At 36.3% G+C, this 14,974-nt stretch overlaps 1 protein-coding gene across 1 annotated transcript in view; it reads right to left on the reverse strand.

Moving 5' to 3' along the window:
- LOC114480064 (ATP-binding cassette sub-family A member 1) overlaps window positions 1-9,735 on the reverse strand; it is a 243,088-nt gene extending 233,353 nt beyond the window's left edge. The window contains exon 1 of the mRNA XM_028473858.1: window positions 9,584-9,735. The gene's annotated coding sequence lies outside the window, so the exon portion shown is untranslated. The remainder of the gene's footprint in view (window positions 1-9,583) is intronic.
- Window positions 9,736-14,974: the final 5,239 nt, after the last annotated feature.

Genomic DNA, 14,974 nt, shown 5'->3' on the forward strand with positions numbered 1-14,974 from the left:
TAGGGGTTTGAAGTTTCACATGAATGTCATTTTTATCGCAAATTATGGAGAAAAATCACATTTTTTCCAAAAAAAAAAATTACAAATAAATCCACTAAATTACACAAAAATGTGTTGCAAATTAAATAATTTTTGAAGTGACAATCCCATAGGGACTGATATTTAAGACTAGAGCACAAAAATGTGTGCTTGTTTTCTCCCACCTAAAATCAGTGGCCCACTTGAGATCAAGCTGGTCTGTATTTGGCCCCTGAAGTAATATATTAATACAGAAATATCCGTTCACAAAGTTCACATTTATTCAAATTCAAACAGTTTCACTTTCAAAGTTAACCACATTACCAGACTTGCGCACCTTAAAGCTGATATCCGGAGTTTCTGAGAAATCTATGTTCATTCAGCTAGTCTTTTACTATGGTCTTCTGCCAGTGGTCATTCATATACATTCATGTATATAAGTTCCTCCTTCGCCCTATAGACTATTATTCAAATGGAAACGATCGCTGAGTGCGCCCAGCCAATAGGCTTCCACTTCCTGTTTTTGAGACTGTCAATCAAAGTGAATGCGGAACTGTGCACGGAAACAAGGCCGCGCGTCACAACAGCAAACAGGTTAATATGATTTTGGCCCGTACTTGACCCGTAGACCTATATCAATGTGACCCAATGCGATTGTTATAGTCTGCGATGCAGAAAAGTAGAGGCGTGGCTTCTGGTAGATTACAGAGGCAAGGGGAGGAAGTGGAGCTGTTGAGGGAAACTCAACAGCTCCAGATATCAGCTTTAACATGAAATAAATTGACTTTCTCTTTCTGTGTTTTGGGTAAAATGGGGGGAAGACTACAAGTCTGAGAAGTTGTTGTTTTGCAGTCAGACTTCCTGTTGACACACATCATTAAACTTGCCCAGAGTTTGGAGTGGTAAACGAAAACTATGGTGTTATCCAGACATAATTGGATACCTGGCACCTCCTGTTCACCAAAAACACTATATTATGAAAAGATGTGCGCTTTGGATTATAAAAGAAAAATAATGATCATTACTAAATGTGTTGGCATTTCAATGCCTGTTTTTGTCGACAGCATCCTACAGAGGCTTTAGTTGATCCTCTGTGAAGACTTAAGTACACCAAGCAGGTGGGCCTCTCTGATGGGCTTTCTCGCCCAAGGGTAGACCTGACAAATGTGCTACCTTTTAATGCTCCATTTCCCCTTTCTGTTCCGATTCCATCTCCTCTCAGTGTGTTTACATTATTTAATGCTACTTCATGGATGTTTCATTGACTGGCATGGGGGAAAAAAAATATATATATATAGAATCGAGGCTTCTTCACTTACCAACACCCAAATAAGCTCTCTAATGGGCTGAGGAAGAGCGCTCAGGGCTGATTTCTAATGGATAGGCAAGTTTATTGGGGAGATGACAATAAAGCAAGCACAAAATGTCTGAAATAATGGTTTGCTAACAATACCGAATACCTTTTTTTTAACCTGGTAAAGCTCCACTGAATCACGGCTGTAACCAGTCTCAGCCGTATTCCAAAAATGTAACTTGTAATATACACAGAGAGAGAACATTTTACAGTTCGGGCGTCGACTCATCCATTAGATCGATAAATCGATTTATATTCCTACAATCCAACTACATTGATCTGTGCTCGGCAAGTTGGCTTTCCAGATGACGTTAATCGACCTAATACGGTAATCAATCAATTGTATCGATACAAGGACATAACGTCTTGCATTTAAACACAGCGGACTTTATATGGACGTGTTTTGGATGTAGCATTAGCTTGTTAGCGTTAGCTTTGCAAAAGCCTCAGGTCTCACCATCAAGTTAAAATTAAAAGTAGCAGGTTTAACCACTGCTCATTTAACCTGAACAGATCTTAGTTGTACTTTGTTTTTGACATTAATATTGTATTATTTTGATGTATAAAAACAAGCGGAAGAGTCAGGTTCAGCCCTTCTCAAATAGTGGGGCGCACCCTGCTTTTTTTGCTGTACTATAGTAAAGTGTAATTGCACATCCACTACAATAGGGGGCAGTGACGCTCTCATGTGTGTGAATGCGCGCTCTATTAGAGACCAAAGAGCAGGGGTTCCCAAACTTTTCAGTCCACGACACCCAATATATACTGTCTTTGCCCTTGAGACGAGGGTAACGCGTGCACTCTGGACACATTGAAAACCATCTTCCTGCTGGGTACCTGGGGGGTGTGTCAGATGGGGTGACTTCAAACTGGGACGCAGCCTGGCTGGGGGGGATCCTAACAAACTACCTGTTTCACAAATTGTTTCATTCATTTTTGTTTTGTAGGTTAAAGTGTTTTATATATTGTGCTCTTGAGTTAATGTTGCTGGTTATTTTGAACATATTATTATTATTATTATTATTATTTGAGTTTATTTAATTTTATTTTTCAGTATCAAACGGTTCAAGTTGGTCAAAATGACCCGCAGCACTTGTGTGTGTGTGTGTGTGTGTGTGTGTGTGTGTGTGTGTGTGTGTGTGTGTGTGTGTGTGTGTGTGTGTGTGTGTGTGTGTGTGTGTGTGTGTATATATATATATATATATATATATATTAGTGTTTCTGGTTTGTTGTTTTTAAACTGTACTTGGCGAAAAAATGCATATAGTAAGTAAATAAGTAAGTAATTTATTTATAAAGCCCTTTTTGCAGATAAAATCACAAAGTTCTGTACAGAACAAAGGATAAATTAAAACAAAAGGAGCAACATCATAAAAGGATAATAAAAATTTAAATCAATTTAACTAAAAGCTTTTTTTTTTTTAGGCAAATTGATGCACTTTACACCTTGATCTATATTTCTTTCTTTTTACTTTTTTTGTTTTCTTTAATGTTAATAAGGATACAATGTTATGCAGAGGTGTACTTTTTAAGAGTGGGGGAGTGCAAAATGTTTTCTTTTTCCTGGGGGGGGCGTGACAGAAAATAATTGAGAAGCACTGGGTTAATCTAATATGTATCCTTATTGAAAACGTATTGAGGATTGCAAATGAGAGCTGCAGTTAACATCCTGTTCATTTCAACTGAAGTGTTGGTTGGACTTTATTCAAATAAACCTGCACTGTACAGTATTCAGATATTTATTTCACTCACACTTGCTAAATGATTATTTTGGCTAAAAAAAATACTGGATCGATTTAAAATCACTGAATCGTTTCGGATCAAATCGTTCTAAATTAACCAATATTGTCATTGAATCGAATCGGCAACAATGAATCCTGATTCAAATCGAATAGTTGCTAAAACAAATCGTGACACCCATATGCGGAGTTTGTCAAACATTGTCATTACAGTTTTCCCAAATTCATGAAAAAAAAATAGAAAATAGTTTTCTGCTGCTTTAATTCTAACATATTACTGTTAGTTTTCACGTTAGTTTACTGTAGTTTTTCTTCACAATGTAAATGGTGAAGCGGCATTGCCCCCAGAAGTTCATGTATGGTACTGCAGCAAAAATGAGGCATTAAACGACTCGTCGATGCAAATTTTTGTATTCAACATGATCAATTATGTTACTAATCATTTTTGCATTATTGTATATTACGCACATTGTGGTTGGCACAAATTTAATTCTATTTTTTTCTTTTGCCCCCCCCACCCCCCCTGCCCCCGGCAAGACTCTCTAACTCTGCCTATGCTTACAACCCTACTGTTCAGCTTCAAGGGAGTTATTTTATTTAGCCTTTGGATTCCTTTGAAGAGGTTTGCAAGAAATCCATTATGGAACTGTATAGGGATGAACTACTTCTTACCTTGTTACATAGAGGACAAGGATACGCATGAACACTCCACACTATAAAAGGCTTGTATAATTGAGTACATGCTTGAGTACAGTTGCATCATTTGAAACATGCAACACACGAAAAGAATGACAGTTGGGTACCACCTACAGTATTTCAGATTCACTCGGAGCATGAAGGGTAAACAACATATTGAGATGTTTCAAAGCTCTATGGAAATTCCTGATGGTGCGAGTATTTGTCAATAGCGTATGAAAAGGTGGCAAGAAATTAGGAAATATATTGTGATGGGCGAGCGGGTCAGTGTATGTTTTTGGTCATGGAATTTTCTGTGGTAGAGTGGGTCGTTCAATGACCGAAGGGTTGGGAGTTTGAATCCTGCTCTTGCCAAGTCATTGTGTCCTTGGGCAAGGCACTTTACCCACATTGCCTAGTATGAATGTGGTGTGTGAGTGAGTGTTGGTGGTGGTCGGAGGGACAGATGGTGCACTATGGCAGCCTCACTAATGCACATTTGGAGGTGGAGCTGGCAAAAGACTTAATAAGGTAAGAACCTGAATCTCCCTTTTGCTAAGTGTGCGCGTTCGTATGAAGACAAGGAATCTTGAGCAACTTTAACTATGTGCATTTATGACAATTATCAATTAAATAAATTAACAAAATCTGTAAAATCTGTTTCATTAGGCCTTTTCTGTGCAAAATCTCCTCAAATGTCTTGCTGAAAAACCCATTCCACTCCTACTTTTGGTGCAATATATTTGCAGTGATTTCTTCAGAAGACATTTTAAATAGCAGGGGAAAATATAGAGATAATGAATAGATTTTGATGCCAGAAAAACAGCCGTGTCCTCATATATGTGCTCTTATTTTGAAAAGCACAACTTCCGGTCTCACTATAATGAAAAATGGATGTTTTTTTGTTTTTGTCCTCTGATTTTAGAAACAAAAAATGAAAATCAATTGATTTTTAAATCTTCGTTTAAAACGTCACTCCACGCACTAAGAAGCTGCACAAACCCCAGGAATTAAGGAGTGTGCGGCTGCTGCACATCGCAATGTGCCATCAATCCATTGAGCACGTTTCCTTCTAATGAAAATGTATAGTAGGTGGAGCTCACAAGGGGAGCAAAAACATGGGAGGAGGACATGCAAATAAATGAAAGTGGGCGCAATGCAATTCACTGTTTGCGGTGATTGTTTAAGCACAGGAAAATACTACGACTGACAAGCAGGTGCAAACACACGCAGAGATCCGCTGCAGTAAATGTTTACACAAAACACAGCGGAGATGGAAAAAAAAAACCTCCAGTTAACCTTTCTAGTATAAGAAAATAATTAATCCATATGCGGACCTCCATGGATGTCGCTTTAGACGCAAAGCTCCAGTGAGCTTCTTTGTCTTTTTCTCCATGATTTGACCGTCAAACTCTTGTGTTGCGTTGATGTCAGGCCAGAATCAGCTGATCAGATGCGTAATTTATGCAGTGATGGCGCAATGTTCAAATATGAGTGTGAGTGACACAGCGCTGCTCAGACCTGCTGGATGATGCTCAGTAGTTCATCTTCAAATGGTGCAGACTGATTGACAGACTGTGTTGCTATATTAACTGAGATCAATGGCAGATCAATAAGACGGTTTCCGTCCAAATCTGCCTATTTTTCATGGACTGATCAGAGCAAAGTTACAGGACCTGACTAAGCACCCATATTAAATTAGGGGGAAAAAAACATCATTTTTTTCGTTTAATTAGAAGTCCATATGCCTCCAATTTAACTTCCTCAAATGTCATTGTGTGCTTCTGTGCGTCTCACCTCTCCACATTAAACAGGCAAAACGCTCATTTAAATAGGGCACCAGTTCCGCACACACACTAATTATTGCTGAAATCTTAGTGAATTCCTCACAGCAGATGAGGAAACGCTGTGTCACCAAAGGATTTAGGGACTCACCTAGTTAACCACCTTTTATTTCAGATCTTAGTGAATCCGCCCCTGAGCTTTGTAGCCCAAGTGCTAAAAAAAAAACCCTATCCGGTGTCACAGACCGAGTTTACTTCGCACTGAGATCAATTATGAGCATTCATGCGCATGCGCACTACTGGAAAATGAATTTTTGAAAAAAAAATGAATAATTCTGTTTTGTTTATTTTTGTTTTCTGTTTTATTTGTTTATTGGATTAGGGTTAGGATGAGGGTTAGGTTACAATCTCAGTACGGAGGTAAACTGAGCCGTGACACCGGAGAACAAAAACACACACTGAAGTGTTTTCAAGATCATCATTATTGAATAAAACAATTGAAATTATGTACTCTGGCACCTTTTCCACTGGCTAAGCCTTGAGATCCTTTATTCGGCTTTTTCTGCTATCATTAGTTTCAAAGGATGCCTGGGGAAAAACCAAGAAAAAGAAGTAAGAGAGGGGGAAAAAAAAGTATTGAGAGCATATAAATGCTGATGCATGCCTGGCATTTGGGGACCGGGCTTTGGCAAAGTGCATTATTTCTTCTGCCAGATGATGGAGAGAGAAAGCTCATATTTGTCATACAGCATGAGAGCGAAAGATGCTGTAGAATGACTGCAACATCAGTTACAAAGGGGGTCGCCATAACCCTCTGAAGGGTATAATGGTCCCTGTGCGCCTCCGTTCAATCTGTCTTTCCCTCTCCTGTGGAACTCTCTCCACTGTGAGATCTGCACAACTTTACTGCAGTAAGGAAATCACACGGCCCACTACGACCGCTACATTCTGACAAACCGTAATGCATTTACTGCTCTATCCTACGTTTAAGATGTTATTTCCCTGAAAGGGAGCGGCAGTAATATTATTATGTTGTTTTTTTTATGTTTCCTGAGTGCAGTCATAATCTGGTTTAGTTTTCCCTTTTCTTTGGACTGTGCTGTTTCAGTTAATTGTACAACATTACGCTCATGTTCAATAACAGTTACTTAGACAAACAAGGAACTCCAAACGATACAGTGTATTACACAGTAAGTTTTGAAGTTTAAAGTTTGTGTTAGTGTCCAAAAGCAGTGTTGAACTGCTGCTTAAAATAACAGGATAAAGCCAAGGTTAAACGCAATCCTATGGTAAAAAGTTTAATGTTCAATATTAAAAAGGAAAGATCCAATGGTTTAAATGATGTCACATAGCAGGCTATCTTTTTATTTTAATAAGCCTAATCATTTGGGTAATTCAATCAAATATCTAAAATTATAATCAAAACTGGCATGTGCAAGGTTTTGGTTTGATTGTCCACCACGTGCTTACATAAATAAATTAGCAAAGTTGCCAAATGCCTAGAGTATGAGTATAATTGTTTTGGGAAAGTTTTAGATTTAATAAAAGAAACAGAAAAATTAATACATTATTTAATATGATTTAATTAATATTAATTTTGTGAAAATAATAATAATGACACTTCCATATAAATTAGAAAAAAAACATTTTAATCACTATACACCAGTATTAGTTCACATTTTACGTTTGAAAATCCTCTAATCTATAAGCTGAACAGTAGACTATTTATTTACCTTTGAAACATTTTGAAGATGAAATTAATAACTTTACCAACGATTATTGGTTAAATTAAAGTACTGTATGTGTCAAAATATTCAAATACACAATACAGACCTTAATCTAATTTGCAATTATAAATGACAGAGTTTTTAATCATTCAAAAATACACAAATAAAAGTTTTAGAAAGCAATCGCTTAAAACAAAAAACTCAAATCCAACACTTTTTCCCCTAATATTCCCATTATATTCTCTCTACATGTCACTAGATTTCACTCCTATGGACAATAGTGGGAACACATACTAACAGCTATAAAAATAAGTTCTGTCCTCCCTAACTCCTTTACCCTTGTGTTCCCCCCCCTCACAAAGGTGTAACACTACCCCATATTTTTACAACTTATCCCCCTAATAAAGTCTAACTTACTCTTCCTTAGGGAGGGCTGGTAATGGTCACATTTATGCAATATCATAAAAAATAATTGCAAGAAAAAATGATTGCATTACATAAAATGTCTTCCAGCCACAGTAAATATTTTCCAAAAGTGGCCTTTAGTGTTACAAGCAGGTACAAGCCAGTTTATTCTCACCATGTCGAATTCTAAAAAAAATACAACCAAAAAGATGTTTCTGTTTAAATTTAATCTAAAAAAAAATCCATTGTACTTCAAACAAGTAAACTTATCTGAGTCAAGGGTTTTAGGTTTGAATCGTGTTAAGTTTCAAACAGCTTTATCTCATTGTCTCGGTTTCGTATTATGCTTCAAAATGCCAATCAAATGCAGGATACCCAGGGTCCTTTGGGAGCAGCAGGGATGCCCTTTGTGTGCCTGCTTCACTGTCACTGCATTAATGCACCTGAATGTGCTCTGTTCCCCCCTCAGGCAACTCTCCTGGCTGTACCCGTGCCAGCTCTTCTAAGCAGACAAGGAAGGATGAACTAACTGACCCAAGGACACATTTGGACATTTTTTTTTTTTTTTTTTACAACTTCAGCTCTAAACTGGGTTGCTTGGTTACAACATAAATGTTGGACTAAAAAATTGTGTTTTTTTTTTTTTTTTTTTTTTAAAGATCAGTTATAAAATCAATTTATAGTTAAAATATTTGTGATTGCGTCTATCATACATACAAGGATTACTTCTTTCCAAATTAACAACTTTTATTTTTATTTTTTGTACAATAGCGAATTATAATATTCTATAAAATCTGTATGCATCCCATGAGTGACATATTGTCTAACATTAATTAGTTTGGGGGAAGTAATGTATTTGAGCTGTGGTATGTTTGCTATAGTTATATGAATCTGTCAGTCATGGTTAGGCAGTGATTACTCATTCATTAGGCCCAAATGAAATGGATAAATAAGAAGAAAAAAAAACAACAATAGATGTTTAGCATTGAATAAATCATTAGAATATGTCATTCAAGAACAGAAAGGTACATGTGTAGCTGGGAGTCAATCATTACCACACATCTATGTCTACAGTAGAGTAAAGTTCACCATTTGCCTGTCAATTACTCTGCAAACACACTCAAACTCACTGAAAACCAAGCAAAGGATTTTATCTCATTAAAAGTAAGTACTAATACTTTAATCTTTAATCTTATCATTCAATTTCCAGTTTGGAAGCATCCAGTCAGGGAACTGGTTTATTAAATGAATTGGAAGAAGATAAGCAGGTATTAAGACACACAGTTTGATCCACTCCATAGCAAAACAGAAACAGCCTTGTCATTTCATGTAATAATCACCACATGGAAGTCAAGGAAACTTCAAAGGAAACATCAAAGCGTTCAGCAGACACCTCTGATGAAGACTGGCAGTTGTCAGTCAAAACATGTCAGGAGATTCAGGAGATCAAAGTGTATTTTTTTTCAGATTTCTTTTCAGATTCAAAAAGAACACAAAAATGTTCTCGCTGAAATTACTACGCGGAAGTCAAGGAAACTTCAAAGGAAACATCAAAACCATCAGCAGATGCCTCTGACGAAGACTGGCAGTTTTCAGTTGAAACATTTCTTTTCAGATTCTACAGTGACAATGTACCAAAAGTGCAGTGATAGAGCAGGTATAAGCAATCAAAGCGATCAGCAGACACCTCTGATGAAGACTGGCAGTATTCAAGTCGAAACACGTCAGGAGATCAAAGTAATTTTCCTAAGGAACAGTTGTCTGAATAAAAGACACCTTAACATAAACAACAACCCTAGCCCGGGTTAGCTCTCTCTATATTAGCATAGCATAGGAGCTTTGGCTATAGCTCGAGTAAACATAGTCAAAAAACACCCTTACCTCCGAGCACAGTTTCCATCCATCAACACATCCTAAGACCTTCTCTGTATGGACTGGGAGAAGTTTAACTGTCAGCCTTTACGACTCTGACAAAAGTCACGTTTTTACCATCTCCTTTTGCTCTCTGCCTGCGTCTCATAGTTGTTATCTCCATTTCCTTAGTCATAAAGTATGCAAATGACCTCTGCTGAGCCAGTCGTGGTGACTGTATCCAGCCAGGAAGCACACAGGTGGTGGTGTACATTACACAGCATGTTCCCTGTTGCAGGGCACATATGTCAACAACTTGTAGTCCTGTCTTTTAGTCTCTTCATGGAGCAACGAGGGCAACTAAAGCACTGCCCTACATTTAAATGGCCTTGTTTTGCCTTAAAGGGCAATCACCTGTAAAGTTAAATATTTTTCAGCTGGTGATTCATCACTATTTATTCATAGACCTCTGGTTTTAGAAAGTTAGAGACAAGATTTGTATCCAGAGGAGCACGTTTATTTACCCAGAGACAGCTGAGGTGGAACCGTTGACTCTGGTGTAGATTAGCATCCGAATGTGTCCCATGGGAATGTGTAGCGAGTTTTATAGCAACTATATTTTTTGGTTGCGAGGGGACTCTGAGCCGATAAAGAATATAAAAACAAGAATATATTATTGGAAGGATCGACATGTAGATGAGATGGCTGTTTCTAAGAGGAATCAATATTCAAACCATGCTCCTCACGCATTATGCGTAACTTTTCTTGTAAATGTTTACACACTTTGCCAGGAAGAAAGGATTGCAAACTATCTGTGGCAGTTTGTGGCATTTAACATATTTAATAGAAAAACTATAATTAATGCATTGTTCCCTGTGAATCAAGTACTTAAATAAATACATTAGCCAGCTTCCCCTGTTGAAACTTCAAAACTTTTGTCTCCGAATCACTTAAGGGTCACTGTGACTTGTTAATGGGAAACAGGTCCGCAGTGTGGATTAGTTCCACACATGGTGGAATGAAGGTGAAACACTGACCAGAAGTAATTGCTTTGACTAATGAAATGCTGCCACTCAAAGGTGTCAGTGCAGTACACCTGCTGTTCCCATATCAGTAAATCCTGTCCGTCTATCCTTACCAATGACTGACAGAGGGCACTTTTACATTAGCTTGTCAAAGAAACGACAGATGTGTAAACTCCAACTTTGAATTAAGAGCTTTGATATTTGTGTAAGATAAAAGGAAACACATTATTTGAAGTTTTACACACAGGGCTGACGTTATGCTCATTATCTGTCCTTAGCATGAATAAGGTGCCATGAAGACTGTCATTAGGTGTTGTTTGCTAACTTATGACACTTGTGGAGTTGTGTTGGCATTTTTTGCATTAGATAAAGGGATCTAGTAGGGTAAGGGTAACGAACGACACTTAATGACAGCCTTTATGACACTCATTCATGTCATAACAGGTGTTATGTTATAATAATGACAGCGTAATGTCGGTCTTTATGTATAAAATTACAAGGAAAAGTATTACCAAATGAAACAAAGAAAAACAAGCTCAAATATTTTTTAAAGTTGTTGGATAAAATGTCCAAAATATGAATGGAAACTCAATATTCCATTTATCTTGATCTGGTTCGCAATCTTTCTTCTCAACCAATTCACTTAAAAAAAATATAACTTTCCCAATACTTAGGAAAACAATTTCTGCAGGATATTGAAAGAGTTGTCCAAATCAATAAATAATAGCATAATATAGCATAATAAATAAATAAATAAATTAAAGAAACACTTGCAATTTTCCTTTTAGACAAACATTAATCTGTGCGCACAGGTACGATAACAAGGCACGTCATAAATTTAGATGCAACTTTTCTTTCCACTTACTCTCAAGAAACTATTGAGCAAAAATGAAGTCCTCTACTTTACAAAACACACACACACACAAACACATATATATATAAATAACAAAAGTGCTTACAGTGAACCTAACTATAACATTTATTTATTTTTTAAAGTAACTTTGGAATGGCTTTAAAAAAAAACTCACTAAAAAAGCCTTTAATGTGCAGAACCTTTGATTTCCTTCCAGTTTGTGAGAATCAAACAACTAAAGATGGTATCTTGGATACGAAAACAATGCTAACACTTTACCAAACAAAATGCAGCAGTTGTTCTGTTCGGCAATGAAAAAATGTGTAGAAAGCATAAAATACAATAATAGACTTTTTGAATACAACTCTTTGTCAGAGATCAAAGAGCACATGCTACATTAGCTAAAGTTAGCTCGTAGCTAGCTACACTTTACTGGCAGAAAACAAAAAAATAAAGGAACATGATCATCATTTGCTAGCTTCTATAAAACCAAAGTTTGCATTGGTCTCATAATCTGGTTCTGCCTCATTAATCTTTTTTTTCCCAACATATCTCTTAGAGTCCTGTTAGAAAAACATTGTCAAAATGCACAAGGTGGGTAATGTTTACTTTGGGGTGATGCAGGATTGTGGCACGGGTTTTATCGGTTGAGAGTTTGCGCTATCTTTTATTTTTCACAGCTCTCGTGTCTCTCCAAATTTCTTTAAATTAAAACATAATTTCATTTGACAATCAAATAAAAAACAGAAGAAGGCAGTACAGAGAGATGAAACAGCCCTAATGAGTTTTCCAGCTTTTTATCACAGCCCCTCCTGGAAAAATGAACAGAGCTCTGCTCAAGGATTATGTGTCTGAGTTCTCACTAAATACTGGATCATTTCAGGGGAAATAAGGGATTTATACAAACAGGAAATCCAACAACAACCAAAAAACTGATACTAATACACAAATAGGAGTATATACTGTACATAACATGATGTTGGTTGTTGGCCTCAGTCACATGCTGTATTGTTATGAGACTAAAAACTATATAAACATACTTAAACTAACACAAACATATGTATTGTAGATTTTTTTTTCTGGTGTATAGCCATTCTAAAGGTCTATATTAATCAATAAGACTATACTTTTATCTATAACTTTTCACTACTTGACAATATTCATTGTAGTTATTTTTTTATGTTTATTTTTTGAAAAAAATAAATGAAACAAAAAAAAGGTAAACTGATGCGGACATTTAATGGGTATGAAAGATTTCAGGAACTTTTGAAACCCGACAGTATGTCAAAAATATGATCTGGAAGAAAGCATGTGAGCTTTTCAGTTACAGAAAACAACGTGCAAGAGTTGTTGACATTTTTGGCAATAATTTCAGAAAAGTATTGCTGTTTTGCTTTGAACAAGCCATCATTGAATTTTCGCAGACTTATTTTGTATTTGTTTGTATTTTGTTAGTTCTAGATAAATTTGGAGTTTTGTTGATCTCCATTTACGCTCAGCTCTTCTACAGTCAGATTTCGATTTCTGCATTATCTCAGTCCTCCTCCAAGGTGTTTTCTGTGTGTTTGGTTTTCTCTTAGTTTTCTCTTAGCCACCACATCTATGACATTACAGACTTTTGTATTAAACTCATTCAAAAGTTCATCAACTGTCTAACCACTCATTGTTGGTGTTATTGCTATGGCTTCCATAAACTGTGCACTTGTGTTGTCACTATGGATGAAATGGGAAAAAAACTTCCAAACACCTTCGAAAGAAGAACTATTGGAGGAATGCTAACAACGTCTGGCAGGGAACAAGGCCAACACGAACAACGATAGAGAGGAGGAGGAATAAAAAAAAAAAAAGACAACACTGACTACAGATGAGAATACACAAAAAAGGACTGTTCAGAACAACTCAAGAATGTTTGACCAGAGAGACATGTAAACTCATGTAAATTTGCGATGGTAAAACAGGGGGTGGGACCCAGATAAGCAAACTGCTTCTCTCGTCTCCTTTTTCAGCATGTACAAAAAAAATAAATAAATAAAAATGTAAAAAAAAAAAAAAAAAGTGAATGTAACCATGTCGGAAATAAACTGAATAAATAAATAAATAAATAAATAAATAAATAAATAAATAAATAAATAAATAAATAAATAAATAAAATTTATGTACCTTTTCTTTAAACACACAGAATCAGAATCAGAAATGTTTTAATGGCCATGTACAGTTTTAAGGACAGTACAAGGAATTTGTCTTGGTAGTTGGTGCACAAAACAAAAAAAAACAAAAAAAAAAACAAAGAACAACACGGCAACAATAATAATGATAAATATAACGGATGAGGGATAAATAAAGGATAGATAGAGAATAAAGGATGAATATATATATATATATATATATATATATGCAGTGCAGCAGAAGTAGGGGGAACAGATGTTACAGTCTCTAGGTCAAAAAAGACACAGAAATGATCAGATAGAGCTAAGTCTCTTACATCAACAGCAGAGATGTCAACACCTTTAGAGATAACCAGATCCAAAGTGTGACCTTGAGTGTGTGTCGGACCAGTCACATGTTGTATAAGACCAAAAGTATCCATTAAAGCATACAGTTCTTTGGCAGTATTGTCCATGTTATTGTCTACATGAATATTTAACTCACCTGTTATTATTAAAAAGTTGTATTCAGTGCATACAACTGACAACAGTTCAGCAAACTCATCCATGAATTCTCCAGAATATTTTGGGGGTCTATAAATGACTAAAAACAGAACTCTTGAATCACCCTTCAGTAAGAATGACATATATTCAAAGGAGATAAAATCACCAAAAGTTATTTCTTTGCACTGAAATATTGATTTAAAAATGGCAGCAACTCCACCACCTTTCCTGCAAGTACGACACTTATTGAAATAAATAAAGTCTTGTGGTGCACTTTCATTGAGAACAGTATTACTGATACCATAATTCAACCACGTTTCATTAAGAAATAAAAAGTCCAAGTGATGTGTCACAATAACATCATTAATTAATAGTGAATTGTTAACAAGAGATCGAACATTAAGAAGAGCTAATTTTAAAGACTTTACTGGAGACACTGGTGGACTTTTTGGATGACACGTTATAGGAGTCAAATTTTTATCTCTATAAAGATTTTTGCTTTTCTTTAATTTCACAATTTTACCTGTGTTACCTGTCACCACAGGAATTAAAGAAGCTGCAGTTAAAAATAGAGCTATTGCAGTCCGGACCCAGCACACATCAGACCTGTGTCGCTCTAATTTGAATACAGCTGGCCAAAGAACGCCAACAACATAGAATTTTCCCAAACTTGCCTGTTTTCTGGAGTTATACTGGAGCCCTCTGAAAAGTCACTTTCTGAGCAGTTCTAAAAACGGCTGGTTTGGGGCTGACTTAGGCATATTCATGAGTGGGCGTGTCTGTAGACACAGACTTCATGCCTTGCTCTTGCGAGGGAGATCAGTGATCACCAACGCAATTTTCTTTTTGCTTTCAAAAAACTGCACATTACTGTAAAACACATGTATAAGCATTA

Source organism: Gouania willdenowi, chromosome 18 (genome assembly GCF_900634775.1).
Source record: "Gouania willdenowi chromosome 18, fGouWil2.1, whole genome shotgun sequence".
NCBI classification, from domain to species: Eukaryota; Metazoa; Chordata; class Actinopteri; order Blenniiformes; family Gobiesocidae; genus Gouania; species Gouania willdenowi.